The following is a 27815-nucleotide window of genomic DNA, read 5'->3' on the forward strand; positions in this document are numbered from 1 at the left end:
CAACACCTTCTCTCCAGGAACGTGACTAAAGGAAATTGTAAAAAAAAAAAACACTGAGGATTGGTCCTCCGATTTCACCTTGAAGAGGTTTTAATTCAAACCTGTGGAGGACGTAACCATTCGTGTGGCAAGTAACCTTTGAACTTGCATAATCCTCGCCTTAGGGTCCTGACATAGAACAATGTCCTAGCTATTGTAAAGTTTCAATTCAAATAAGGACATTGAGACTATGATTATCTCACCTCATAATTCTGCATATTCTCTAACCCACCCTAGAGTCTTCCAGAGAAATTTGCAAATGATCCCAATATGGGCATTTTTATGACTTATTTAGGTTAAGCAGTGGTGTTTCCTTAAAATGTTTTAACAGTTTATTTGGTGATGCTATGTGAACTAAATACCTGTTCAGTCATTCTTTTATTAAAATAGAGATATCATAAGGAAAGCTATAACAAGGTTTTGGCTTAAAACCAGGAAATGACCAAAATATGGAATAGCAGAGATTGTGAAATGGATTATGGCGTTCATGAGAAGAAAGAGGAGGAACAGAAGGTTCTTAGTTCACTTCAAGGGATGAATTTCACAACACATTGGTTGACACACGTTTTCTCCCGCTGCCTGTGGAAAATTCATTTTATTATTATTAATACACAGGCTGCTGGAGTGGAACAAAGAAGAAAGAATGTGCATAATTCTGTCCTCAACAGAACAGAAACTTTTCTTTAAGATAGATAACAGATGTTTCATTACGGCTTAATAAACTGGGGAGGTACTTCTTACTTTATCCTATGAATATTTGGGCTTAACCTTCCCCAGTCCAAATGACCCTATCTATTACTTTGAATCAGCTCATACCATAGCACACAAATGATAGACTAGCAGTACAGGTGACGCTGCAAGGGGGTCCCTTCAATAACAAAGCAACAAGCCAATGCTTGTCTAGTACAGTGGTTATGAACCTTTTAACTTCTTTTGACCCCACCTAATCATTACTGGAGTCTGGGGAACTCCCACTGAAACATTATTGGAACCCAGAGACCCCCGCTGAGTCATTATTGGAATCTGGAGACCCCACTGAGTCATTATTGGAATCGGAGGACCTAATTCTAAGCAATTTCCATGATTTGAACTGTAAAACAATATACAAATAAATACACAAATGATGAAGTATTTTATTTAATTCAAAAACCAATATAAAAAAATCTCAACATTTTAAAGGGAAGGTTGGAGTTTTTCTACGTTCAATTAAGGTCACCCATCATCTATTCTATATTCTGTTTGATGCACTTGCACTGATCCCACAAATCAATCTGAGGGTAACAGCTTAATTTTTAGCCTAGCCGTTGCCAACCCCCATGGGTCCCCTAACAACATTTTAAGAACCGCTGTTGATTGGATGCTCGCTAGACAGGGTAACCACTCATGGGGGTGGCTCACCTGTACTTTTGTCACCATCTACTGCTTTTGTTGAGGGTTGTTGGAAGGACTTCAGGGTAGCACACCTAGAGTGCTCTGGTTTCCGGAGGATGCTCAGGAGCTTCCAAGCAGGTTAATCTCGAGAGGGCCGACATGTAGGCGGAACAGCACAACCTTGGACAGAGATCCAGCCTCAGTCTAAATCTAGAGGAAGGAGCAGTACTCCACTTCAGACACCAATGAAGGTGTAGTTATAAACATTTTCAGTGTGCTGGAATAAAGCTCCAGCTTTTAACTCAGTCCTTGGATGTTGAGGCAGTAGACTGCAGGCAATCACATCTAAAACAATGTTCAAAGGCTGTGGTGCCAGACAATCAGAAGGTGGCTGGTTTTCTTCCTATTTTGGAAGCAGTAAAGTATTGAACAAATAATGAGAGAACCATTTTAGTGCACCCCCAAATGTGTCAATGGGGAGCACTGAACATAGCTTTAGGTAACTCCTGCGAACAGAAAAAAAAATGTAAATGAAAAAAAAAAAAAGGGGAGAGAAATTTCATGTGACAAAAATCAAATAGTGCAGCCTGGGTGAGCAGGAATCAACAGCTACGGGCTTTGCCACGCAGGTCAACGGGTAGGAGAGGGGTCTATAAAAAAAATATATCAAAATTAAACAATCCTTCCTTCCCCAATCATTCATTTAGTACACTCATTAACTTCCAGTAGGACTGTCCATAATCTTCTGATTCTACCATTTTTCCTGCCACCGAACATTTAGGTTTTGTTTTGCAGCTTTTCCAAACAACTTTGACATACACAGCTGCACGACTCTTAGCCAGACCCTACCTCAAGTATTCTTGTACATTTGCAAATTAATGTATTAAGTCAGACAAAAACATTTCCGAGACACAGCAGAGGGTTTATTCTCAACTTAATACTTACAACGAATGAGATGCTCAAAGTTGACAACCGATTTGCACTGTTTGGCACCATTATCGGACCAGTCCTTTTTAAAAATGGACAAAGTTAGGACACACTGCTCATAAACCATAAAATATGTAAAGGCCCACCGTAAATCTAGACCTACCTGGTCCCATACCATGATGATATAACTTCTACTGCAATCTAATCATGCAACTCTTTGCTCATTACATAAAACCATCACCCTTGATTAAAAAATTATTTTAAAAGTTACAAAACTGCACCATAAAAATTTTTTTACAAAATCACTGACCTCCGGTTTACTCCCCACTCAGCCAAAGCCAAAACGCTTAAGCAAGTGGTTGTGAACAAATATTGCATCAAATATTACCTGAGTGAGATGGCTGCATTTTGATTTCATCTCCATAACCATACCAGTCACCAATAAGTATCACTTATCAAAGAAATGTTCGGGTAACAAATACTGAAAAGGAGCTTTTTCACATCCTGAATGAATTTCACAATCCATCAAAGCCTAGTGATTAGGGGCCCTGTAGTCCACAGACTGTGACCAGAATAGCATGTTATTTAAAACTAAAATCGATTAGTTCTAAAAGAAGATCAATGCCAAACCTGACTCGCCCATCATGGAACACCAATCTAGCAGGGACAGACACACACTGACCCACGTGACACAAACACTATCAATAGTCCTCTTTAAACAGTGTAAAAAATACAGATATCTCGAAAAGCGGTTGATGGCTGAATACAAATCTACTTTAGCCCTACCACAAGTTTCTAATGCCATGTGTGCTATTCAGACCTCTCAAACACAAAACGTTATTGTAACCCCTCCTTTGCAAAGGACAGGAGAAGCCTGTAGATCCTTTACATTTTGGGCCTGCACTTCCCATCTGTGTTACAAAAGGAGCAAGTCGTTGGGAAAATTTAAACATCATTCTTGATGCTTTCCAAACTGCTTTTACGCCAGATAAAAGATGAAAATTAACACTCCACAAAATTCTTGACAACCTACGAAAACTTGTAGAGATAGACAGTGTATTTTCTGATGGAGCAACGTCAGCATGCAATACTGTTTACCACAACACTATCCTCAACATGCTAAGATTTTGGAGATTACTTTAGGTACTGAAGTTGATCAATTCGTTTTTCTCAATCTATCCCAATCGGTCTCCCAGCCACTTTTCTTGTTAGACTCTGTGCAAGTCAGGTGTGGGGTTACATGGTAATCTCCCCTTCACCCCTTTTCTTCAGTGTTCACAGCGCTGATGCGCAAGTTTTGTTTTTGAAATCCATTAATTATGCAGATTAAATTCAAATTAAAATGGACCATAACCGTTTTAGTACAACTGCCAATTCTTCACGCTTTATGGATCGTCTGACTGCTTTAGATAATTAGAAGACTCACAGCTTATGAAATATTAAACCCATAAAGAGAACTTTCCATTGTCAGAAATAACCAGAATATAGAGTGCATGCAGCTGCTTGGTTTGGGTGCCAGCCCTACTCCTGTTGCACGAAACCTTACTGTTGACCATGATGCTGGCTTTGCATTGGCTCCCACTGTAAAAACAGGGTGTTACCATCTATGAAAACACAACAGAAGCTGCTCCAAGTACAGTGACCAAAACTTAGGGGATACTAAGTAAAGAGGGTGATGGTATCTCACAAAAGGTGAAGGACTGTCCTCACACACCACCAGGTGTCATGCTTCATCATCAGCAGTCCTCGCTCTTTAGAAACTTGGTTTGGTACAGAGTGGGCCTACACATAAAATTAAGTGGGGGCCTGTGAGTGGGTCTTAAAAATCAGTATAATCACCAGAATGCGTTTATTCAGATGGGAGATTATATATTAAAAAATACAAGGACGGTGTAAAGGGGAGTTACTGCCCCATCACCGTAGTGGTTAATTTTATCAACATGTTTCTGCCTATGTGGCCCAAAGTGTCCGCGGCATTCATCAGGGCTGATAAGTAAAAGAGGGCTCCTATCTTACCCAAATTTTAGTGGGATATTACCACTGGGTAGGTTGACCTGTGTCACACTCTACCTATGTTGATTTCTTGAAACCTGTATGGGTGATAGAGAAAGAAAGAAAAGAGATTGCCATCATAAATATTCAGTCTTGAGAAAAAGAATCCCCCATATGCATCTTTAACCCCTACCGCGCTACCGTGTTTTCCCGCTGTGCGCTGAAAAAAAAAATGGCTTGTTTATGACAAAGCCAGCTCGTCATCCGCGTAGCGCAGGTAACGCCCATGACGAGCTGGCTTTGTCATCAGCACTGAAGGGGTTAATACATATAGTGGTTATGTGTGTGTGTAACACGTGACACTGCAACCGTAGAACACAAGCATTATCATTTAGCACTGGATGTGAGACCAGCTCACTATCTTACCCTGGTTGAGCTTCCTACATGCCCCATGGGAGAAGAGTGAGGGAGAGACCCCTGTAATCCAACTCTGAAAAGGAAAATAAAAATAACAAAATAGAAACATAAGCCAGGTCAGCTTCTATCATCCAATCTTTCCTGGTGGAAAGGTATTCCACCCGTATTCACACATACTGTCCTTCACGCTCTTACTACATCAGGGTGCGTCTCTCGCCGTTATACTAGATGTGTCTGCTCTTCATCCCAGAGGTAGAATGAGTAATGTGAAATTCAGGCTTTAAATAGTGCACTAAATAAGGAACCGCTGTGAATTGGAAGCACGTGTGCCCGTAATTGGCATTCAAAAGGTATCCGGTGTCTGAACCGGGCCCTTAAAACACATCTGCACAGGTGTCTGGTCTTCGCGTCAGCCAGCAAGTGGAGTGGTCTGCGCTGCTGCTGAACACCTGGAGATTCCTGGTGTCTCTGTGAGAGCAGCCTGACTATGCCTGGATCGCACGTCAGACTGGAGTGTGGGCGGTGCCGCGTAGGAGTAAGCGTGCATGACCACACTCACTGTAATACTTTGAACACGTTGCGAGTAGACGTGCTGGAATAAACAATAAATAGCCATGCATCTCCATCTGTAAACACCGATTTGACTTGGGGAGATTCCAGAATTGGTCCCGGGAATCAAAAACAAATTGTTGAGAAACTGAAGAAAAAAAAAGGGGGGGGTTGGTTGGATTTTTCGGGTTCTTAACCGCTTCACCGCGGCACACATTCCACTGCAGTGTGGCAGAATTTGACGCGTGCGCGCATCGGACAGCCCCCAGCTGTCTGATGCACATGACCACAGCGACATCGGACAGCCAGGGGCCGTCCAACGCACGAAAGGGGTTAACATGCTGCATCTGTTCTGGAGAGAGAATTATATAGAATTGGCGGCATTTATTGGAAAAAAACGGGAACCAAGTGTAGGGGTTTCTAATTTTAGATTCCAAGTAAGCATATTGCCAAACTCATGTCTGTGTGTTTTACAATTGATTTGAGATGACAGAGTCCACATATTTAAATATGGGACATCTGGATGGGTGCCAAAATAAGATGGTGGGTAAAAGCTGATTCTGAACGGGCTTGAGAAGGTTCTAGATCTTATTGCCCAATCTGTAACCATGGTAGTTCGTTCTTCAAGCCTGAATCACATGTGTGTAGACAGTAAACCCATCAATGTTCTCTGGTGTGGAGAATTTTCTGGATGTCTGGGCTTGTTCTTCTTTGGGAGATGCCATCACCCTCTTTACTTAGTATCCCCTAAATTTTGGTCACTGTACTTGGAGCAGCTTCTGTTGTGTTTTCAAGTTAGGTCCGAGGCTAGCTTGCTCAGAGTTCCCCGCGCCTCTAGTCCCCACCCCTCCAGGACTTCCTAGGGTTAGTGTGTTACATGGTTTGTACAGCTAATGGCTGTGGGAACGAATTGAAGGGCTTATACACATATATCTCTCTCTAGATATGAGAAATTAGCTTGATAGCTAAAAAACGAAGGGTCCAATCCAGGAATCTCCCAACTTGACTCTGGGTTTACAGATGGAGATGCATGGCTATTTATTGTTTATTCAAGCACATCTACTCACAACGTGTTCAGAGTATTACGGTGAGTGTGGTCGTGCATGCATACTCCTACGCGGCACCGCTCACACTCCAGTCTGATGCGCAATCCAGGCATAGTCAGGCTGCTCTCACCAAGCCACAGGGAATCTCCGGGTGTTCAACAGCAGTGCAAACCAGTCGACTTGCGGGCTAAAGCGAAGACCAGGAACTCAGCAGATCAATCAATCAATCATGCCATTTGTATAGCGCACTACTCACCCGGGAGGGTCTCAAGGCGCTGTTCAGAAACGGAATACCTTTTAATTGCCAATTACGGGCACATGTGCTTTGAATTCACAGTGGTTCCTTATTTAGTGCACTATTTACAGCCTGAATTTCACTTTGCTCATTCTACCTCGGGGATGAAGAGCAGACACATCTAGGATCACGGCGAGAGACGCACATTGATGTAGTAAGATCGTGAATGACAGTATGAGTGAATACGGGTGGAATTCCTTTCCTGTTTCCACCAGGAAAGATTGGATGATAGAAGCTGACCTGGCTTATCTTTCTATTTTGTTTTTTTATTTTCCTTTTCAGAGTTGGACTACAGGGGTCTCTCCCTCACTCTCCTCCCATGAGGGCGTGTAAGAAGCTTGACCAGGGTAAGATAGTGAGCGGGTCTCACATCCAGTGCTAAATGATAATGTGTGTGTTACACGGTTGCAGTGTCACGTGTTACACACAGCCACTATATGTATTAATGATGCATGTGGGGCATTCTTTTTCTCGTGAACGAATATTTATGATGGCAATCTCTCTTCTTTCTTTTTCCTTTCTCTATCACCCATAGAGGTTTCAGAAAATCAACATAGGTAGAGTGTGACATGGGTCAACCTACCCAGTGGTAACATCCTACTAACATTTTGGTACGATAGGAGCCCTCTTTTACTTATCCGTCCTGATGAATGCCGTGGACACTTTGGGCCACATAGGCAGAAACATGTCGACAAAATTAACCATTACGGTGATGGGGCAGTAACTTCCCTTTTCACCGTCCTTGTATTTTTTAATATCATATAATCCTCCATCTGAATAAATGCATTCTGGTGATTATACTGATTTTTAAGACTCACCCACGTCACGGGCCCCCACTTAGTTTTAGAAGTGCCTCCCTCTCTCCAGGTGTAGGCACACTCTCTACCAAACCAAGTTTCTAGAGAGCGAGGACTGCCGATGATGAAGCTTGACACCTGGTGGTGTGGGAGGACAGTCCTTCATTTTTTGTGAGATGCCATCACCCTCTTTACTTAGTATCCCCTAAGATTGGGTCACTGGACTTGGAGCAGCTTCTGTTGTGTTTTCATGTTAGGTTGAAGGTTAGCTTGCTCTGAGCGCCCCGGGCCTCTGTGTCATCAGGGATGCTGCACAGCATGGCTAACCATTGGCAAAAACAAAACGTCACAACAGCGAGACCTATTGTTGGCTTTTCCAATGCTTGTCAGAACAGACGTGTCATCTGTGGGATGATATACAGGACAAACTTAGTACAATCCTAGATTACTATATGTCTGACAAACACGTTGCTTTTAATTTTTTAGCTCCCTGGCCACTCTGTAGTTCTTTATCAGCAGCATCATGATATCACTAGCAGCAACAAAGCACCCAACAAAACAACAAAAATCCAAAAACACAGATTTTCAGCAAGTAAACTTGCATATCACCGCCAGAGTCTCACTTTAAGTTACAATTCCCACCAAGAGGCTTTCTTTTAAGGAGTTCTCACACCCACCTTCTCTAACTAAAAACTAAATAAACACGCCACATATCCTGGTATTTATTTAAGGGATTTGTATAGCGCATGCTGCCCGAGGGCTTCTCAGTGCTAAGGAGAGTTCCACCAGTGAGATGCCAAAGCCACCACATAGTTAGCAGGCAAATAGCCAGGTTTTCTGTTTTTTTTCCTGAAAGAGGTTTCCTCAGATGAAGCTCGAATTTGCAGTGGGAGGGCATTCCACAACTTGGGTAGCAGATGGGCGAAATATCTGTCGCCCCATCTAGCACTTTTAATTCTGGTTGTCTTAATGAGCTGTTGTTGGGAGGATCTGAAGTGTCTGGTCGTGGTGTACCTAGATATCAGATTTCTCAGCTTTTCAGGCCCAGTTATTAATGGCTCTGCAAGCTATGCAGAGGGTTTTGAACTTAACTCTGGTGTCGATAGGCAACCAGTGCAGCTGTTGAAGTGGTTCCTTTGCAGAGTCCAGCTTCAGAGTCCAGCTTTTAACAAGAGTCCAGCTGCTGTGTTCTGTACCACTTGAAGTCTCTTTATAACATACTTTGGTGAACCCAGATACAGCGAGTTGCCATTGTCCAGTCGTGAGATGAGGGATGGAATCATAGTTTTCTTCAGAAACCATATCAAAGATTTTCCTTAGCATTTTGAAAAGGGCAAAATATGTCCCTGAAAGTTTCTTGGATTGGCAATCTAGTGAGAGGGTATCTTCCAGCCAGATTCGAAAGTTTTTTTAGGGGGGTTTGGGGATAGGTGGATCTCCCATACAGTTGGGACATTGTGTCAGGAGTGGGTGGATGTCCAGGTTTCCCAGCAGCATGAGCTCTGTTTTCCCCCTATTCAGCTTCAGACAGCTAATGGACATCCAGTTGACCACTTTCTCCAAACAGGTGGGCAGCTGATAGTGGTTAGGGTTGGAGCCGTTTGTAAAAGACACAACTAGCTGGGTGTCGTCAGCATAAGACACCACTGATATTCCAAATATCTGTACCACCTTGGCCAGCCGTCGTACATAGATAATAAATATGGTCTGGCTAAGGACCGAACCCTGCGGGACACCACATGTGGTAGAAACGTGTTCCGAGACACAGACCCCTTGCATCACCTGGAAGGTTCTGTTCTCCAGGAAAGAGGCAAGCCAGTCCAAGGCTTTTCCCTGAATGCCAAAATCCCCTAATCTCCATTTTTGGTTGGTATGATCTACAGGGTCTAAGGTGGCACTGAGGTCAGCAGGAGGATGGCAGCTGACCCACCCTCATCAAGTATCGACTTTAGCTCCTGAGTGACGGTCAGTAGTGCCGACTCAGTCCGGTGTGCGGCTGGAAAGCCCATCTGGGTGGGATGGAGGATGCCATTGGTCTCCAAGAAATTGGTCAGAGAATGATTAACATACTTCTCCAAATGTTTACCCAGGTACGGTAAGAGGGAGATGGGACGTAGGTTATCATAAATGGTAGGGTCGAGATTAGATTGCTTTTGTAGAGGCTTAATGATTGCGTGCTTCTACGATTTGGGGACTAACGCTGAATCTAGGGAGAGATTGAGTAGTTCAGTCACCAATGGTAAGAGGATCTTAAGAGCATACGTTAGGAGACGTGGGGGTGCTGAGTCCATCGGAGAGCCGGATTTCGTAGTCCAGATTAAATGTCGGACCATTTCTTTCTCCAGTCTGGGAAAATTAGCTAATGAAGAAGAGGAGGGTATCTTACTCATTTTAGCTGTAGCTTGTTCCCTGTTTTTCGGGAACTGATTGCAGCATTTTTCTCAAAAAAAGTGACAGAAATATGCTATGTCATTGCATCTTTTAACAGATGTAGGGGGGGTTGTTGGTGTTTTCATGCGGATTGGTCAAAGTTTTGACTACTTTAAATAGCTCTTTGGGGGAGTTTGCTGCCCGAGCTATTTTGCCTTCATAATATTTAGATTGGGCTTTCTTCATTTAACAGCTTGTAATCAGACTTGAGGGAAGTGTCAGTTCAGTTCATAAACTTTTATTCGATTATAAAGTTACATAATCATAAAAAGTACAGTTTTATAAAAATTCAGAAATTAATACATTGAGACACATATATTAGTTTAAAAAACGATTTCATGTCGGGTTTTTGTTACTAGTTTTAAAAAGATCGCTGTCATTTTAGCTTCATGCGGGTTCTTCGGTGACTGGAGATAGGCGAGAGCTGGGTATGTACATCTAAGTCCACTTAGACGGAGAAGGGGAAGGATCCATTTTTTCCTGGCTGCTATGTAGTACTTGCAGAACAGAACAACATGGACCGTTGATTGGTTGGAAACCCCGTCACAAGGACAGCGTGACAGGCTCCTGGACCAGTTGTTCGGTTCTGGGAATGAGACCATTCGGAAGAAAAGGTCGAACCGTAGTCTTGTCAGTAGAAACTTTTCGTGGTTCGAGAGAAAGAATGTCAGGTAGGGCTGCAGTGACCTCCCTGACTGTAAGGAGCAGATTTTTTCATTTTGTGTTTTGACAATCTCGGCCTGGTGGCGAAGTTCTCTTAGGTGGTCCATACATAGTTTTTTCAGTTGTTTCTTCGAGATGTCCTCTATTGATGGGGGTTCGAGAAAGTATTGCTCCCGGTCAATGTCTTGGAGGAATTTGTGGATATAATTGAGCCAGGGTATTTTCCTCCAGTGGGCTAGGCCAAGGCATTCGGTGATGATGGATCGCGTAATGTGGCTTTCAGAGTTGCACCATATACGGTGCCAGAGTATAAGGGGCTGGCATCGTATGGTGTCTGTCACATAGTCCATTCCTAACTCCCGATGGGACACAAAGATTGGGGAGCTTTGGGGGAGGGCTAAAACGTATTTAATAAAAGCGTTCTCCGTTACCTGGAGCTGGTCGATGCTTCCGTAGCCCCAGATGCCTGCTCCATAGGTGGCCACACTATGGCATTTTGCGTAGTATATTGTTAGCAATTCCGATGGAGCTGGTTTGCCAAGTTTTCTGGAGAAGGCACTTAGTGCTGAAACTGATCGACGGAAGTTGAGATTTCTAGTTTCAATAGCCTTGCGCCAGGTCATTGCATCGTCCACAAGTATACCCAAATATGGGTATACCGATGTTTTTTCCAGTCGATTTTTGTTGATATACATGGATTTTGAGAGTCCGTGTTTTGGACCAATGATCATTGTGAATGTTTTTTGGATGTTGACTTTGAGTCCCAATGAGTCCATAAATGCCACGTATTTGTTCAACTGCCGCTGGAGTTGGTTAGCTGTCCGGGCCAGGATGACCGAGTCGTCGGCGTAAAGGAGGATGGGTATTGGGCGGCGTGCTATCTGTGGAAGGTCCTGACTCCCTTCCAACAATGCTTGTTCGATCCCGTTGGTATATAGATTGAACAGGAAGGGAGCCAGTACGCACCCTTGCCTTACTCCCCGGGTTATTTTGAAGGGGCGTGATAGTTCTCCTGCAATGCCATAACGGACTCGGCCTTCCGCGTTGGTGTAAAGTTCCCTAAGAAAAGCTAATACGGATGGATCCACTCCGAGGTTTGCCATTATCTCCCACAGCTTGGCATGCTGGACGCAGTCGAAGGCCGCGGTAAGGTCTACGTAAACCAGATAGATTTTGCCTCCTTTCGCGCTGGTATATTTTCCGGCCAAGAGGGTCAGGTTTAGCGCCTGTTCCACCGTCCCGAGCCCCTTCTGGAAGCCATATTGCAGGTCTGTGATGATGCTGTTTTCCTGGGCCCAAGATTGCAATCGGTCCAGGAGTAATCGACCTGCAATCTTGCCTGTGGAATCCAGAAGGGAGATCGGCCGGTAGCACGCGGGGTCGTTACGGTCCCCTTTCTTGAATATTGGCAGGAGGGTGGAAGTAGACCACGATGGAAAAAGTCCAATTTCGGTGACTGCTGTCATTACCCGGGTAATTATTAGTGACCAGTAGTCACTGTTATATAAGAACATGTCCATAGGTACCCCATCAGGGCCAGGAGCCTTGCCAGTTTTAGACGCAGTGATGGCCTTTCTGACCTCGTTAACGGTGAAACGTAGATTGATCGGACGGAATTTATCCTCTACTTGTGGTTGGTCTTCTGTTTGAGAGAGGACGGTTTGTGACCCGAAAATTTTTATGAAATGGTGGACCCAGTCAGTTTCGGTTATTGCCACATCCAGGTGATGAGGATCTGCGGCGTTGTCTAAGAGGGGCGATCTGATGGTCTGCCAGAATGTGGTGCTGTCTTTTTTTAATGCACTCTCGTGAAGTTGAGACCAAAGGTCTTGCTTTATCTGGCGCCTTCGCTTTTTCCGGGCGGTATTATACTCTTTCCTCAGGATTGAAATTTTTTGGGCGTCTCTGGGTTTCTGTTGGAGGGCTTCTTTGAGTGTCGTAAGGGCCTTTCTGCAGTTAGAATCAAACCATCTCTTTGTTGGAGGATTTGCTTTGTTTGCAGTATGTTTAAATAGCTCATCCCTTATTGCTCCTTGGATTTTATGGAAGGAGCTGACAATTAGTTCTGGGGAGGCCTCTGCAGACAGACAGACCCTTAACCATGGTTGCGTTTTTTCAAGAAGCCTTTGTGAGGTAACTTCGGGGTCTATCTTTGACCATTTTATGGCGTACCCGTTCTTCTTTTTTAAAGCTAGTGATTGCTGATCGAGAGGGCTGATTTTTGTTTCGGAGGAGCCCGTTTTTTCCATAACAAGATCCACACTCAGGGGGTAATGGTCACTAATCGGGCTAGACCCTACTTTATAATTTTTAAGTGAACCTTTGCAGGTGTTTGATGCCAGAATAAAGTCAATAGTTGTCATGCAGCCACGCCCGTGAAACGTGGGTTGAAATTCCTGGACCGGGTCGACTAGTTCATTGGCAAAGTCTAGGTCCAAGGTGAAGAGAGTTTCGTTAAGCTTGTTTCCACTCTGAGTGTGTACAAAGTGTGGGATGGGATCTCCGGATTCGGTCTGTAGACCGCAGATGCCACTTTCATGGTTTGGACATATTGTTTGGTTGAAATCGCCTCCCCAGATATAGTTTATTGTCGAGTTTGAGTTACCATTTTGTAGTGAGGATATATGATCTACCATTTCATCTAGATAGGTACAACATTCCTGGGGGCCTGAGTTGTTATAGTAGTTTATGATTACGAGTAAGTTCCTTGACGCTGCCGTCTGATGGGTGAGTAGGATGATTTGATACGTGGGTGTTTCCTTTATTAATTTAACTGTTAGTGGTAAGGTGTTAGAGAGATAGATTAGGAGCCCGCCTTTTGGTCTTCCCATTGTACTTGGCGTTGCTTTCGTAAAAAATGACTTATAGCCTGCAAGATGGAGTGGGGATGTACGCCAGGTCTCTTGTAAGCACAAGATTTGGTGGCTCCTTACTGTGCTCAGCCATAGAGGGCATGATATTTTTTCCGTTAGTCCTGCAACATTCCAGTAGGCTATGCCTATGCTCATAGCCTCTTTTTGTTCCGTGATGGCAGATACTGTCCTTGCATTGGTGTGGATTTCGATAGTTGTGTCAGAGTCGATGTTTGATCTTTGGCTGGTATCTGCTTCAACTAGGTGAGGACTGATTGAGAGATTGTTTAAATCAGTCGATGATGCTTTTGGTGAGCAGGGCGGCTCTGGTGATGGTGTAGGATGCTTGTCGGCAGCGGAATGGTTTACGGACTTTGCGTTGCGTTTGTTAGGTGTGTCCATGAAAGGTCAATCGACCATGTCAAGGCACTCAAAACGATTGTTGGTCTGGAAGCCATGCCATCCTTCATAAGCATGATAGGGTCTGTCCTGCCAATAAGGTATTTGGCGTTCGACATATCTACCTCTTGGTCCTCCCCTGTCTAGGTAGTCACGTGGGTACTCCCTCTGGTTCCGTGGTGTTTGACACCAAGGATCCTGGTTTCGTAGGTCTTTGAAATGGTCATTAGGATAATGGTGCCATTCCCATGGTGGAAGGTTATGGTGTTGTTTCACTGGGGGATAAAAGAAGGAAAGATGGCAGGCATCTATTCCCCCTTTTTTCTCAAGTTGGGGCCATGCACAAATATGGTCTACAGTTGCGGGATCTTTACATGTGACGATGATACAATCACCGCGTGATGCTTTCTTTGTTTTGCCTATCCAGGCTACCCTTCGGGCTGCAGTAATCCCTCCCGAGAGATGGGATTCAAGGGGTCTGTTTATGCTGAGCCACTGCATGGCCTTATTTTTAAGTGACCATGCAGTTTCTGAGGTGCCATCTGTTAACTCGGGTACTCCTGTTAGGACTATTGTGAAGGGAGTAGCTTCCGGGGGCAAATGAACGGGACGCCTAGCTGTGGGAGGTTTTTTCGGCGTGGTTTTAGGTGTGGGTGTATTCTTGGATGTATTGTTAGGTGTTTTTTGAGAAAGCGATGGGTTCGAGGGCTGAGAAACAGGCTTTTCTACGGTGGTTCTACTGCAATCTGGTTTAGCTGTTGAACCTGGTGTACCTATCATGGCCTTGCCTGCGGTTACTGCTTGCTGTGGTTTGGGATGAGGTAGTTTCTCCTGCTGGGGAAGGGATGTGTTTACAGTGGATTTAGGTACGGTGGACGGTTGTTTTAGAATCTTTTGTACTGCAAGTGTTGTGTTGGAATGGTTAACTGCTTTCTGTACGTGTGATTGATTTTGTTTTTGTTTTATTGGTGGGTGTGAAGTGTTACGTTGACCCCTTACATCGATCCGGGTATTCGTATCTAGAAGGGTTGCCGAGATTATTGTTAATTGAGCTTCAAGATTCCTAATGCTTAGTTGAATTGGCTTTAAGTACTGATATAATAAGTCCTTAGTTGTAGTGAGAACTTGTGAGGTGATTCTGCAGGTCTTGCATTGCTCCGGCATATTATCGTTTGAAATTGCCTTGTGGGGAAGAATTGAATCAGAGATGTGTAATATGCTGTTAGAGGTTACCAAGTTAGAATGGGTTGTTTTAGGTTCCTGACAGGGGAAACTGTGTGTTCCTTCTTTGATTAGTGATTGAATTTTTGGGGTTTCCCCACCTCTCTGGCATTGCTGGGAAGAGTTATCTATGAATTGGATGTCTCCTTCGATTTGGCAACCAGCTAGGTCGGGAGTTGCTTCCAGATCATCCGTTGTTATTGAAGGATCCGAGTCGGAGTGCGTGACCGACAGGTCAACTACCGATGGGACTGTGTTTAAGTCTGAGACAGAAAGAGACACGGGAAGAGAGCAGTTTTGGGTGTTTAAATTGATTGGAGAGGCGGCATTTGCTATTGCGCCTAATGATGAGCGCTTAGCGTTTGCACTTATGAGATCCATTGAAACTCTCTTCTCCATTAGAGCTATGCTTTGATTTATTGTGTCGTTTACCCGTGATATGAATAAGTCAATAGGGCCAGTTACTCGTGCTACCTCCTCGGCGTGTTTAGATTTGGAATTGGAGGCACTTCGGGTTTTAGGCGGCATGGTTGTTTATTGCTGGGTCGTTGATGAAAGAGAGTAGGCCCGGTCCGGTCTCTTCCGGGCACTAACGGGCAACAACGGGCCCGCCCTTGGCCCGGGCTTCGCCCCGGGCTGCGTCCCGCGCAGCGAGTGCCGCGAGAAGTTGTAGCGGTCTGCTGGGGGCGGGGCACTGGAAGGGGGCGCGGCTCTCGCAGGAAGAGGACCAGCTGGAGATGGTGAATGCTGGTCCTCGCAGTCCTGGGGCCGGCGCCTCGACCTCCTCTGCGGCCTCGCGTTCACTCGCTCAGCAGGGCTCTGTCCGGGAAAGGCTGTGCTACTCCTGTAGCTAGATACCGGTGGCGGGAGCAGAAAACAAGAGTCTCAAAAACGGTGGGTCTTCCACGAGTGAGGGAAGTGTCATAATTTTTCCTCTAGCGTCTTTCATTGTTTTTTTCAATGCGGAGAGCTGTTCATTGGCCCTTGGGGTAATTTTGGGGTGAGATTTACTGTTAAATAAGGACTCACACCTATACTCTACACTTCGGAGAAAGAGCTAAAGGCAACAACGGTTGGCTTCTAGAAGCCGAGCAAAGAACGAGCATGTTTATGCTCCTTGGTTCTCTGCACTGTCTGCCAGCCTAATGAAAAGAGGAGCTGTGGAACACAACGAACGCTCCTCAACAGCCAGTTTCAGGTATAACGGCATTATGGCAGCGAAATTGCTATGCATTCAGGAGGAAGAAATCTCCCTCATCAATAACGGGACCAACAAACAGAAGAGTATCCCAGTCCTTTCTACTGTAAGCACAGAAAGCAGTGCCAGCGCGACCAAGTACAATGCAATGTGCTGCACCCCTAGACAGTGTTCAGCATTCGCAATCCCAGCTGCAGTGTGCAGCGTCCGCTCACACACGGGCATCATGTTAACACGTGGGCCGCGTGTGCAGCGCGTGTTCATAGCACGGGCAAACCCTGGCCCCCGGGCCACAATTCAGAATACTGGGCACATTGTTCACAGCCCTTCTAGTTTCAAAATGTATCACTAGGTCACGCGGGACGAAGATAGCACTCTCGGCGCAGTGTCCACCATCTTGGCGCAATGTAGGTGTTCTGTAGAATGTGTAGATGTAGAACCTCCTCACACTCTGGCGCACTGAAGCAACCCGTGCAAAGTGGACAGCACTTGGTTACACCACAGCAACAAGCAGGGCTGTATGCTCGGGGTGGGGGTGTTGCACCCTCCTAAAAAGTGTAGTCTGTAGTAAATAGTTGTGGACAGGATCTTTCAGTCGGGTATTGTGAGGTGTGGTCGGATTTCACCTGGCAGTTTTACATGCCCACTCGGACAAAATAAATTATTTTTCATCTCTGTTGTGAAGGCCTTCTGAGCTCCTCTCAGCCCTTTGCCCTTTACTCCCCCTTGTGCCGCGCTTCTCATAAAACATATTTTAACAAAATATGCTAGCGTGAGTGGTGGATAATCTGAAACACACCCCTCCCCAATATTACTGACCAAGCTTCGACCCTGGGAACAAATCAGCGCATGAAGCGCGGGGCGTCCTGCGATAAGTCAACAGTGCGCCGCATTACATGCTTGAGCGCTGCAAAAAGTCAAGAGGTATTTAAGCGCCTGGTCGACCCCCCGCGCGGGAGGTAAACAGGTGGGATAACGTGTAAGCCATGCTCTGGTTCATTGGAACAGGGCTACCGGAGTTCGTTTCCCATCGGTTTCAGATGGCGCTACAGAGGGTGCCATCAAGGTGACTGCAAAGAACGTAGGGGCTCTCAATTCCTTTGCAGAACCCATCAATGTCCATTTCTCATAGGCCTCAGAGAGTCCACGTGAAACTGCCGACAGTTAGTAGTCCTGGCGTGCCGATACAGCTTTCAGGCACACATCTGTTTCCTGCTGTGAGGATGACGAAAGACTAACCCGAAATACCCCCGTACATATTTCCTTATTAGTGAGTATCCCAAAGAAACCCCCAAGACTAAAGGATTCCGGTTGAAACGCAGATCAAAGCACTACCCTGGACAGGCGGAGTCTTAAATATCCAGCAACCCTCGTGAACAGGCTTAAGAGCAAAGCGTGGCAGTGAGAGAACTTAACAGCCGCCAGTAGTGAGAGAAGCTGGCACTGTTTACTCTCTCTGAACGGTAGGACAACTGCTCACTTGGCGTGTATGGGAGAGAAAGCCGCACTGACCTTGTTGATACAAACACATTTTGGTAAACCACGTTGCATTCAGTGTGCAAAGCTGGTACTCTGTGCAGGGTGTGAGAAACCAGCATGAGGAGCTGGCACTGGTAGGCAGGCTGAGAAAGGGATGCTGGACGGTGCGATAAGCTGGCACTGGGGATAGTCGACGTAGGAGATACTACTCAAGGCCAGGGCTAAAGACATCCCTGCTGTAAAGGACCTCACGCCCCCTCATCTCAATCTAGCACTTAGCTCTCTCTGCACCGACCGGCTATTTAGTTACAAGTGTGCCAGGCTAAGGGAATAGTGTAGAGTTTGGCGAAAGGAAACTCGATCACAAACGTGTGGACAGCCCGTTCACCTTATTACAGGAGTACATTATCCTAAAACACTTGTGATAAGACGGACAGAATATCCGGGCCCCATCTGCTGTGACAGAATAACCAGCCGCCAAAGGTAATCATTGTCCTAAACGACACACATACAGCCTGCCAACACCTCATGTCCCGACAAAAGCCCCACAAACACTCCGCTGAAGTGCCAGGCGCTCATACTACTCCAGGATCCTGCGTGGCTTTACTGGGAGGCAACCCATCTGTTCAGACAAAACACGTTCTGCATAAGCATATCTAAGACAAACACCGCAGGTCAACAGGGTGTGATCGCTTGTGCGCAGGAACGCTAACAGCCAGCCTGACAGGATCTCTACAGTGTGACGCAGCAGGTACACCGAGCGGACCGGCCACGGCTGGAAGCAGACCTTATTTATCGGTGGCAAGGGGCGGATATAATTACCAAGAAATATTAATTGTATTAATTGTAATGCTAGTGGCAGGGCATGCACGTGCTCTGAGTCCGTAATAAGCATGTATGATACCAAAGAAGGCGACGGAAATACATAGAATGCAGTGCAATGGTTTACAGAACCGAATCACATCTCTAAACAATACAAAATGCAACGGGGAGAAAGGCAAGGACAGACAGATCCTCTTAATGTTTTCATACATCAGCCCTTGAGGAGAGCACTTTGAGCAAAAAGAATACACATCCCACAAACACGCAAGGCAAAATGGCTGTAGCCAAACGAAACTGCCCGTTGATCCGGTACACAGACAGGCTGGTAGGACGAAAAATCGTGGGCAGTAGGTCGTCTGGCAGCATTGGGGCAAGAGTGTTTTCCTAATTATGATAATATTTTTATCAATCAGGTCCCCAGACCTCCAGGACCTTGGGCACAGAGAAAACATTGATGGATACAGGCATCTCACACGGTAAGGTAAAACACCCAAGATTATACGCCTTACATGTTGGTACAAGCTTACATTTTCCTAACGTTCTAAAGAGCTAGTATCCATCAAAACTATTTTTTATCAATGTTGGAATAGTGAGACACCTAGCCCCTCATTCAAGGTGCTGCAATAAATCTACACTGTTCCAGCAATTACATACCCACATTTGTAAAGTGCATTATTGCCTTAAAATGTAGTGGTTTCAGCCATAAGTGGAAATAAACTTGCCATCACAACATTACTACACATTTTTTCACACTTGTGTCTGCAGAGTTAGCAGCAGCTTTGTTTATTCCGGCGGTAACTCCTTACAATACTTTCTGGTCTGTAATATTGTAAAACGTATTTCAATATAGTATAACTGTACCACCTCAAGTCTACAACAATTCTTGTTGGGACGTGAATTTACCTGCACTGCCCCACATGCGTTTGTATCTGGTATCCACATTCTTATTTTGACTCTAGGCTCACGCTAATCTAAGCATGTGTGCAGCGGCCTAGGCCTGTTCCTGACTATGTGAGGTCTTGGACCTCTCCTGTAACTTGGAGATGAGCACACACCATGCCATTACTGTTGGCAGAAGACTATCCCTGCCTTTGGTATAGCGCATAAAGCAGCAGTGGCAGCATACTGCGTTTTAAGAAAAATCAATAATGTGACCGGACTTTTTCTATCTGTGTCACTTAAAATGACGCTTACCTGCCTTCTTATGTAACTTTCCATATGTCTATGCCCAAAAACTTGTGCTGGAAATTGGTGTGTATGTAAACTGTGTGCAGTGTGTGTAATACCTATGTATTGAAAGACTGTGTATGTGACTACAACAGGGGGAATACGTCCGGTGGTATCCATTGTGGAAAACCCCGGCCTGGCATAGCAAAAGTTGCAAGGGGAGGACTGTTCTCTCAGGCAGCAGAAGTGCATTGCCTAAATTTCTGTGGCTGGAGGGAGGAGAGCCAGACATTTAAAAGAGAAGGAAGGAGTCTAGAAATTTCTTTAGTCCATTTGTTAGCAAGGAGCAGTTAATTAGACTTTCCAAGCACTGCCATTTGGTGGTAGGTAGGTTTGAAAGATGGGAATACATTTCCGTTATGTGAAATGATGAAGTTTGTAGGTCAGGCCTGCCATTTTGCCTGTCCCCAATTACTCCTTCAGTTGGGCTGCTAAGAAAAGAATCACTTCAACACAAAGGCTGTGTCTTCAAAGCAGCCCGAGAAAGACACCTGCCAGAGAACCACCCAAAACCAGTTTTGCAGTTTGAGACACTGAAGCCACATCCTGTCTAGAAGATGTTATAAGTGGACCACCTCTCCCCTACTTTGTTCCGTTTCCAAATCTTTTATGACCAAGGAATGGAGTGCTCCGCAAGTGCTCAAAGGAATGCTGTGCAACGAGGGCTGGCGTCTGCTGCAGCCAGTCCCGCAGAGAAAAAGGGACATCTCTTGCAGTCTTCCCTTTCGGCTGGAAGAGCTCCAATTGTGTCAATAAAAAAACAGAACCTTAGTTGTTAATGTGTTGTCTCCCCTTGCTGTCATTGTACAGACAAGATAACACAATTGCCTAGGTTGTTATTTCTCATACATAATTGTCCCTGACCTAGGAATTGAAGGAATTTTTAATTCAGGGGGTCCTTGTTTTATATACACTGTAGAGCTCTATTTTTTGCCAGAAGCATTTACAAGTCTACAAGTTAAGAGAGGGAGGAGGTAAGAAGTCCACCTGGCCCTACCGGAGGAGAGACTGTCCAGGATGAGAAACGCTCAGCATGTCTTTGGGGACTGAGGGATATCCAGAGAGCTGACTGCAGGGAGGTGGAAATAACCTGTGTGACAGAAGGTGTTCCTCGTTTATGTAACACTGGGTCTTGGCAAGAACCGCTATGACCTATGCATCTCTGGCACAGTTGAGGGCTGCAACTGCCGTGACCACCGTAGGCCAGATTGGAGTTCCATCTACCTCTGGCCCAGTCAGGGCTGCTACTGCGGTCATTCTCTCAAAATGACTGCTTGCAATTCATACGTAAAAAGGGGCATGAACGGAGCCTATTCCTTGCAGCATGAAATAATACTGATCAATGGCCTGTGCCCATTATTGGGATTGCAAACCACGGATGTGATCCTGAAAGTCCAAGGGGGCACTAACCATTGGAAAATATGAAGCTGTCCATAAAGGAGAGCTTCTTCTATTTGAGCATGAGCTGCGGGCATCAGGGGAAGCAGACCGAGAACAAGGAGACCTCTATGTACTCCAATTTTGTTTAATGTTTTAGTCCAGGAGCTGCAACGTTGGCATTCTGTGAAAGCATATAGAGCGCTAAACGTCTCATCACTGAATCTGCAGCCATTCTGAAAAATCCAAAGAGGAAGCCCTGCCTTAATAATATACATAAGGCAGGATTTCGTCAAATTCTTCTGAATGGAGGTTTTGCGCTGTTAGAATTTCTGCCACAAGAAAAAAAATAATCAGTTTATATTACAAAACTGCACAAAAACAGCAACAGCTTTGAGACTCAATTGCTTGAACCTCATGCCACAGATCTCTTATGGTCCAAATGCACAAGTGTAATGGTCTATTCAGTTATGTTATGTTAATATGTTATGTTAATAACTTTTATTCGGCGCACAGCTGCCCCAGGGAAGGGGCGTTCTGGCGCCTGATCAGATACCACAACACAACAGGTCAGAGCTGAAAAGAAGAAAGATCAATTAACAGAAGCGAACAGGTGAGTTTTAATGGCGCGTCTGAAAAGAGTAAGGCTATCCAGGGCACGGATGTGTACAGGGAGGGAGTTCCATAAATCAGCCGCCAGAACACGAAAAGAGCGCCCTCCCATCCTACTCAGTCTGAACCTAGGCTTAATCGCCAGATGGTGAGATTCAGACCTGAGGGACCGTGTGGGGAAATACGGAGAAATGAGGCCCGCAAGAGCAGGAGGGGAGGAAAGCTTCAGAATCTTAAATGTCAGACAGAGAGCCTTAAATTTGATTCTCTGTCTAACCGGAAGCCAGTGAAGGGAGGTCAGGACAGAGGAGACAGAACATCGTCTCGGGAGGCCCACGATGGCGCGTGCAGCAGCGTTCTGCACAATCTGAAGCCTAGAAGCCTCAGCCTGGTTCACTCCAAGTAGCAAAGCACTCCTGTAGTCCAATCGCGACAAAATGGAGGCCTGAACCACCAGTTGCCGCGTGGGGGGGTCGAAGAACTTAAGAACAGGTCGCAGTCCTCGCAGGATACCGAAACAGGTAGCTGCTGTCTTCTTTGTGTGACTGGCAAAAGAAAGATGGGAATCCAGCCAGACCCCCAGATTTTTAACTTCGGCCGCTGGAGTAGGAGAAGCCCCCAATTCGGGAGGCCACCACTGGTCTCCCCAAAGTTCCGTCTGCTTCCCTAAAATCAGGACCTCGGTTTTTTTAGCGTTAAGCTGTAAGCAGTTGCTACGCATCCACTTAGCCACAGCTATAAGTCCTGCCCGGAATCTGGGGGCATTCACCTCAGGGTCCCCGCTGAGTGTCACCGCCAGCTGCGTGTCGTCGGCGTACGATGTCATGGTAAGGCCACATTCCCTGACAACAGCAGCCAGCGGTTTTACATACAGGTTGAACAATGTAGGGCTTAAAGCGGAGCCCTGAGGGACTCCCAGACCCAGAGAGTGGAACGAGGACTGGCCTGGTGGAATGGCTACTTTAAAAAAACGGTCCGAAAGGAAGGAGCGGAACCACTCAAGAGCTTTCCCACCAATACCCACTTCCTCCAGACGCCGCAACAAAATGTCATGAGACACCGTGTCGAATGCGGCGCTCAGATCTAACAATAGGAGCGCCGCAGTCTGCCCCGCATCCAGCACTGACCGCAAATGCTCGGTCATAAAGAGCAGAGCTGTTTCAGTGCTGTGTTGAGAGCGGAACCCATTTTGACTCTCGTCAAGAATGTTATTACGAGAGAGATGGGTAGACAGGATGGTGTTCACGTGTGCCTCAGTGACCTTAGCGGTCCAGTAATTTATGCGAAACATCTAATCATTGTCCCTCCAACTGTCCGCCGCAGTCCGGCTTCATCCAGCACACAGGCACCAACATGCCATGTATCATTACATTCTCATCGCATCCTCATTCATCACTCTACAGCATAGCCACTCAGCCCATGCATACACAAACATTACATCGCTACACCATCCCCTTTCCTTACACACAGGACAAACCAGGAATGCCATACAACTACATTTTCACACAGAAACATGAACACCTTAATCCAACACAAATCTCAACCTTATCTTTCAGTGGATCTAAGAACCAAATTGAAAGCCCACTGTCCCATGTACGTGGCATTCTGGGTCTACAGCACAGCAAATGTACATCTCATCACCCCCAATAGGCCACATTCCCCAACAATTCTGCGAGTTTGGCAATCTGACAACACCAGTCATACCAACAGATTAGACATGGAGACAGGTCCTTGCTGGTGAAAGACCCTAGTACTACAGATGACAGCTGAGAAAATTCACTTTCAATAGGTATCAGCTCTGGTCTACTAACTTTTGGCTATATCATTTGACGACTTGCCCACTGGCCTAGAATCTCAGGTTTCTAATTTATATGAACCAGACCTCTGCCCTCTAGGTGATCACATTGACCAACTCCTCCTAATGGCATTCCAGAAAGGATTACAGCTACCGATGTACTAATTTCTTCATGCCTGACAATGAAATAAGCTGCCACCCATAAGTACAACCTCTGTTCTTCAGAGAATACAGAATACGACACTGGTGAAGGGATATGGGATTTAACCTCCACCAACACATTAATTTTGCACTAGCTGATATTCACTGGAAATGCAAGTCTCTGTGCATTGTACAGAGAGCCTGTGCTTCAAGCATGCTTTTATTGGTAGTCAAGCATTCAAACTTCAGGCCTTCGGCCATTGGGCAACTGACAACCAGTCACTCTTTTGGAAAAAATACGAGAAAAAAAACAGAAGGACTTTGGTTGTCTCTTTACTAATTTAGGACGATGATTGTCATTCTACACTTTACAGTGGTGCCAAGAGGCCGTATCCATGGTGACTATGCACTTTCAAGATATCTTGCTGAAAAATAATCAGTCACATGCACGATACAAAGGTAATTGTGCAGCTCGAAAATACCTCTGCTCAGAGGCCATCCTTCCCAAAGGCTGCACATCTGTCCATAAAATGTAAGCAAGAGAAGAGCAATGTTTAGTGTGTCATGGCACCATGTTCTGTATAGAAGATGAGACATTGCCTTCTACAACCAGCCTGACTCACCTACTACTTAACATCCTGAACAAGCTCTGGATTCAAAGAGATAACCCAACCACAGAGAGAAAAAACTAATGGCGCATCAATAATATATAAATCATTAGCTATGCAATAGACAGAAGGGCAACAACATCTTGAGCCTTCTATCTCCTCGTGCACCTTGGGTGAGAAGTCAGCCCTAGGGATAGGGCACACAGACTCCGGATGCACGAACTAGAAGCCATATGGTCCCAGAGTAGGACCAGACCGACGAAAAGGTAAGTTTACTAGAACACTTTATTTTCGTCAAGGATACCATGTATCACTTCTGAGTTCCATTTAACAACATAATACCTTCTAAATGTTACAGTGGTTCACCTCAAATAATCCATTAGACTGAAGCTGTAAACTGCAATGATTGAAATATGGTGTGTCTTTTTTTTCCAAGTTTAAAGATTCTTTACTGTGGTTTTTATATACAGAAACATGTAGTAAGGATATTACAAACCTGTGGAATAATATGTTACACATATAGAACAAACTATACAAGCCATATAGAGCAGCTAATGAAAAATGATGAGGTTAAGGAATGTTTAATGACAAGAGCTCAGATAGGATTACATTCTCATTACATTTGAATGATGTTGTCTCCTCTCATTCAATTACAAAGGCATACTGTAACCTCACTATAGGAACAATTACACTTATGAATTATTATTTCTATACCTATCTCCATTTACATTTCTTTCTATAATTTCAGCACTGTGCCATTTAACTAATAAGCAAAGGTAAAAGAAAAAGGCAGAGGCCAGAGAGAGGAGACGGAACTGAAGAAAGTAGGGAATAGAGGCCGGAGGACTCTCAGAGCCGATTCACCGATTAATCTTATCGAGGCACTCCACTGCCAGGTTCTGGTTATAATTTGACCAAAACAAGGTTCCTGGGGTGCTCCTTGTTAATCGCTTCAAGGTGGTTTCACTTGTTCAAGGTATCCATCTACATAAGTTCATTTTTTTTATCCTAGCTTTGAGTTCTGCAAAAGATAGGGCCCAAGTACCCTCATAGAATTCTTCCACAGTGAGAATGCCTGATCCCATCTAGGGCTTCAATGTTATGGGTCTATTGTCTACTTTAATCAGGTGGTTCAAAGTGCTGTTAGTTAAAAATCTAGGGATGGCAGAAGAGAAGACACATGACAGAGTCACTTAGGAGCCATGCTAACTTGGCTTGGGCAGAAGAAGCAACAGGAACCAGGCAGGTGAGTTCAGACAGGACTAATGAAACACAGTGCTTAATTTGAGCCAGCGGTTGCAGGTGGGGCCAATCAGCACTTACTTGTAGGTATCAGCACTTATTTTTCCACACTAGACTTCGACCCAGAACAAGAGAGGAAAAGGAAAGTTTAAAGGAAAAAAAAGAGAAAGATGGAAAAGCAGTTACAAATGGAGAATGCATGGACGAAAAAGAACATGCACGACTTAGACAGAGGGGCAGGGAGTGGTAGGTGGTGGGTTATGGGGGCAAGATGGGGAATCAAGACTACACAGCCTTGGTATTCAGTACCAAGACCATCTGCAGCGCCGGTGCCAGCTTCTGAGCAAAAGTTGGGGCCCAGCCCTTATTTTTTACAAAGTAATCACTGGTGACAGAGCCCAGGTGAGCCGACGACATGGCTGTGATGAAACCGACAACCAAGGCCAGACAGTCCAAGTGAAAGGACTCTAGTATCATAAGCGAGCAAGACAACGAAGCACAAGCTAGAGGGATGAAATGGGAGCAGATGAAAATCTGACAGTTCGATGTGGGGCAGGTGAAGGCAAAGCGGCGTGGCTCGGGATGAGAGCCATTCACTGAGGCCAGAGAGTGTAGCTGTAGGGCAAGCAGAATGACAAAGCGGTGGGTAGTCAGTGCAATACGAGCTAGACAGCATTGGTATACAGGGTACCGGTAGCATGGATGGGGGAGCCGTGGGTACTGTAGTACAAGCCAAGCCTCAAGGGCGATGAGTGCGTAGGATCAAAGCAGCGAGGTACGGACAGGGCGGAAAAAAATCAGAGAGCAGTGACCAGTCACTATGAGCAATGGACGAATTGGGCGCAGAAGCCTGACATCACATGCATAGGTGTAGAAGGGACCATGTAGAAGAGACCATACAAAAGGAACAAGGGAATGGGGAAGTGGGAGAGTACGGGAGAAACAACTCGGGATGAAAAAGGTGCGAGTCTGATTCCTTTTGCAAGCGCACATGGGAATTGTAGGTTTTACTTAGAATATGCATGGCCAAGAAGCAGAGGGCATGGTTTGAGACAGACAAGAAGATGGTGAACAGAAACTGATAGGAAGCAGCGGAAGATGTGAGCAGAAAGGAGCAAGGAAACATCAGCTTCAAAATAGTAGACGACACAATGGGGTGGGCAGTTTAGTGCCATCCGAGGAGCATGGTATGGGCAATATGATAGCGGTAGGAAGGATGGGATTAGATATAGGCTCGTCATCATGAAGGAAAGCATAGGTAAGACTAAGGAACCACTCGGCGGGGCGAATGCCCCTGGAGACAAATAACATTAGGCGCTGAAAGGAGCAGCTCAACTGCCCTTTTATTTGTACTTCTCTGTTTGCTCACATCTTTATCTCTCAGTTACCCCCTCCACCTGTCTCCACCACCAAGTCTCTTACCTCCCACCTCCCGGTTCTCTTACCCTCCGCTCGCTCCACTGCTGTCCCACTCTCTTTCTGTGTCCCAGGGGGCGGTCTCGGGACAACCCACAGACTCGGCTTCTAAGAGAGTCTCCCTCCCTGGGCGGGGTCCCGGAGCGGCAGCCTCCTCAGGCCTTCTACAATTGAACCACGCCTCTGTCTCCGCCCACATGGAGGGCTTCCGGGTCATTAAACGCCCACTCCGCCCGGAGGCTCCTGTCGCCCGCCTCCTTCACACACTTCCGGTCCCAAGGGGCTTCCTAAGCAACCGCCCTAGCAACCGTGCATTTTAAGACGTCTTTCTGTCAAATACATACGCCGTGTGTTATTTTTTTATTTTTTATTTTTAAATATGGCGGTCATGACGTTTTACAGCCCTTTACAAATGGCAAGACATAGCTGTCATGGAGCAGCCCCTCCCCGGGGGCAGTGCTAACACCCACCACCCATCCAACACAGGCAGGTAGATTCCAATAGACCAGATTTTCCGATTTTCGAAGCAACAAATGGGTTTAATTGGCTGTATCCCGCCTGAAATTGCCTCTCCTTCAATAGAAGTCAATGGGGGAAATACACTATCCCGATTTTTGTAAACTCCCACTTCTGTCTTCTAAAAAATAGGGGAGGTGTTGCTATCATTTATTTAATTATTTATTTATTTATAAACTTTTCTATAGCGCGAAAAAGATCCCAAAGGATAATACAATATCGACATTAAGTAGGAATAAAAGCAAGAATAATCATCTTCAGAAACTCCCTTCAAATTAAAGCCTTTCCTACCATCTTCTTTCGTACATTCGAATGCCTATCCCTAGAACTTCAAGTACATCACGGCTCACCATTCAGGTTCCATGCCATGCCATCTACCTGCTC

General features: G+C 45.4%; 1 protein-coding gene across 4 annotated transcripts in view; it reads right to left on the reverse strand.

The window, feature by feature from the left end:
• The window catches only part of TBC1D16 (TBC1 domain family member 16), a 785234-nt gene extending 758165 nt beyond the window's left edge, over positions 1 to 27069 (reverse strand). For all 4 annotated transcript variants that reach the window (XM_078654046.1, XM_078654047.1, XM_078654045.1 and 1 more), the window contains exon 1: positions 26945 to 27069. The gene's annotated coding sequence lies outside the window, so the exon portion shown is untranslated. The remainder of the gene's footprint in view (positions 1 to 26944) is intronic.
• Between the last annotated feature and the right edge of the window lie 746 nt (positions 27070 to 27815).

The sequence above is a fragment of the Lissotriton helveticus genome, chromosome 7 (assembly GCF_964261635.1).
Source record: "Lissotriton helveticus chromosome 7, aLisHel1.1, whole genome shotgun sequence".
NCBI lineage: Eukaryota > Metazoa > Chordata > Amphibia > Caudata > Salamandridae > Lissotriton > Lissotriton helveticus.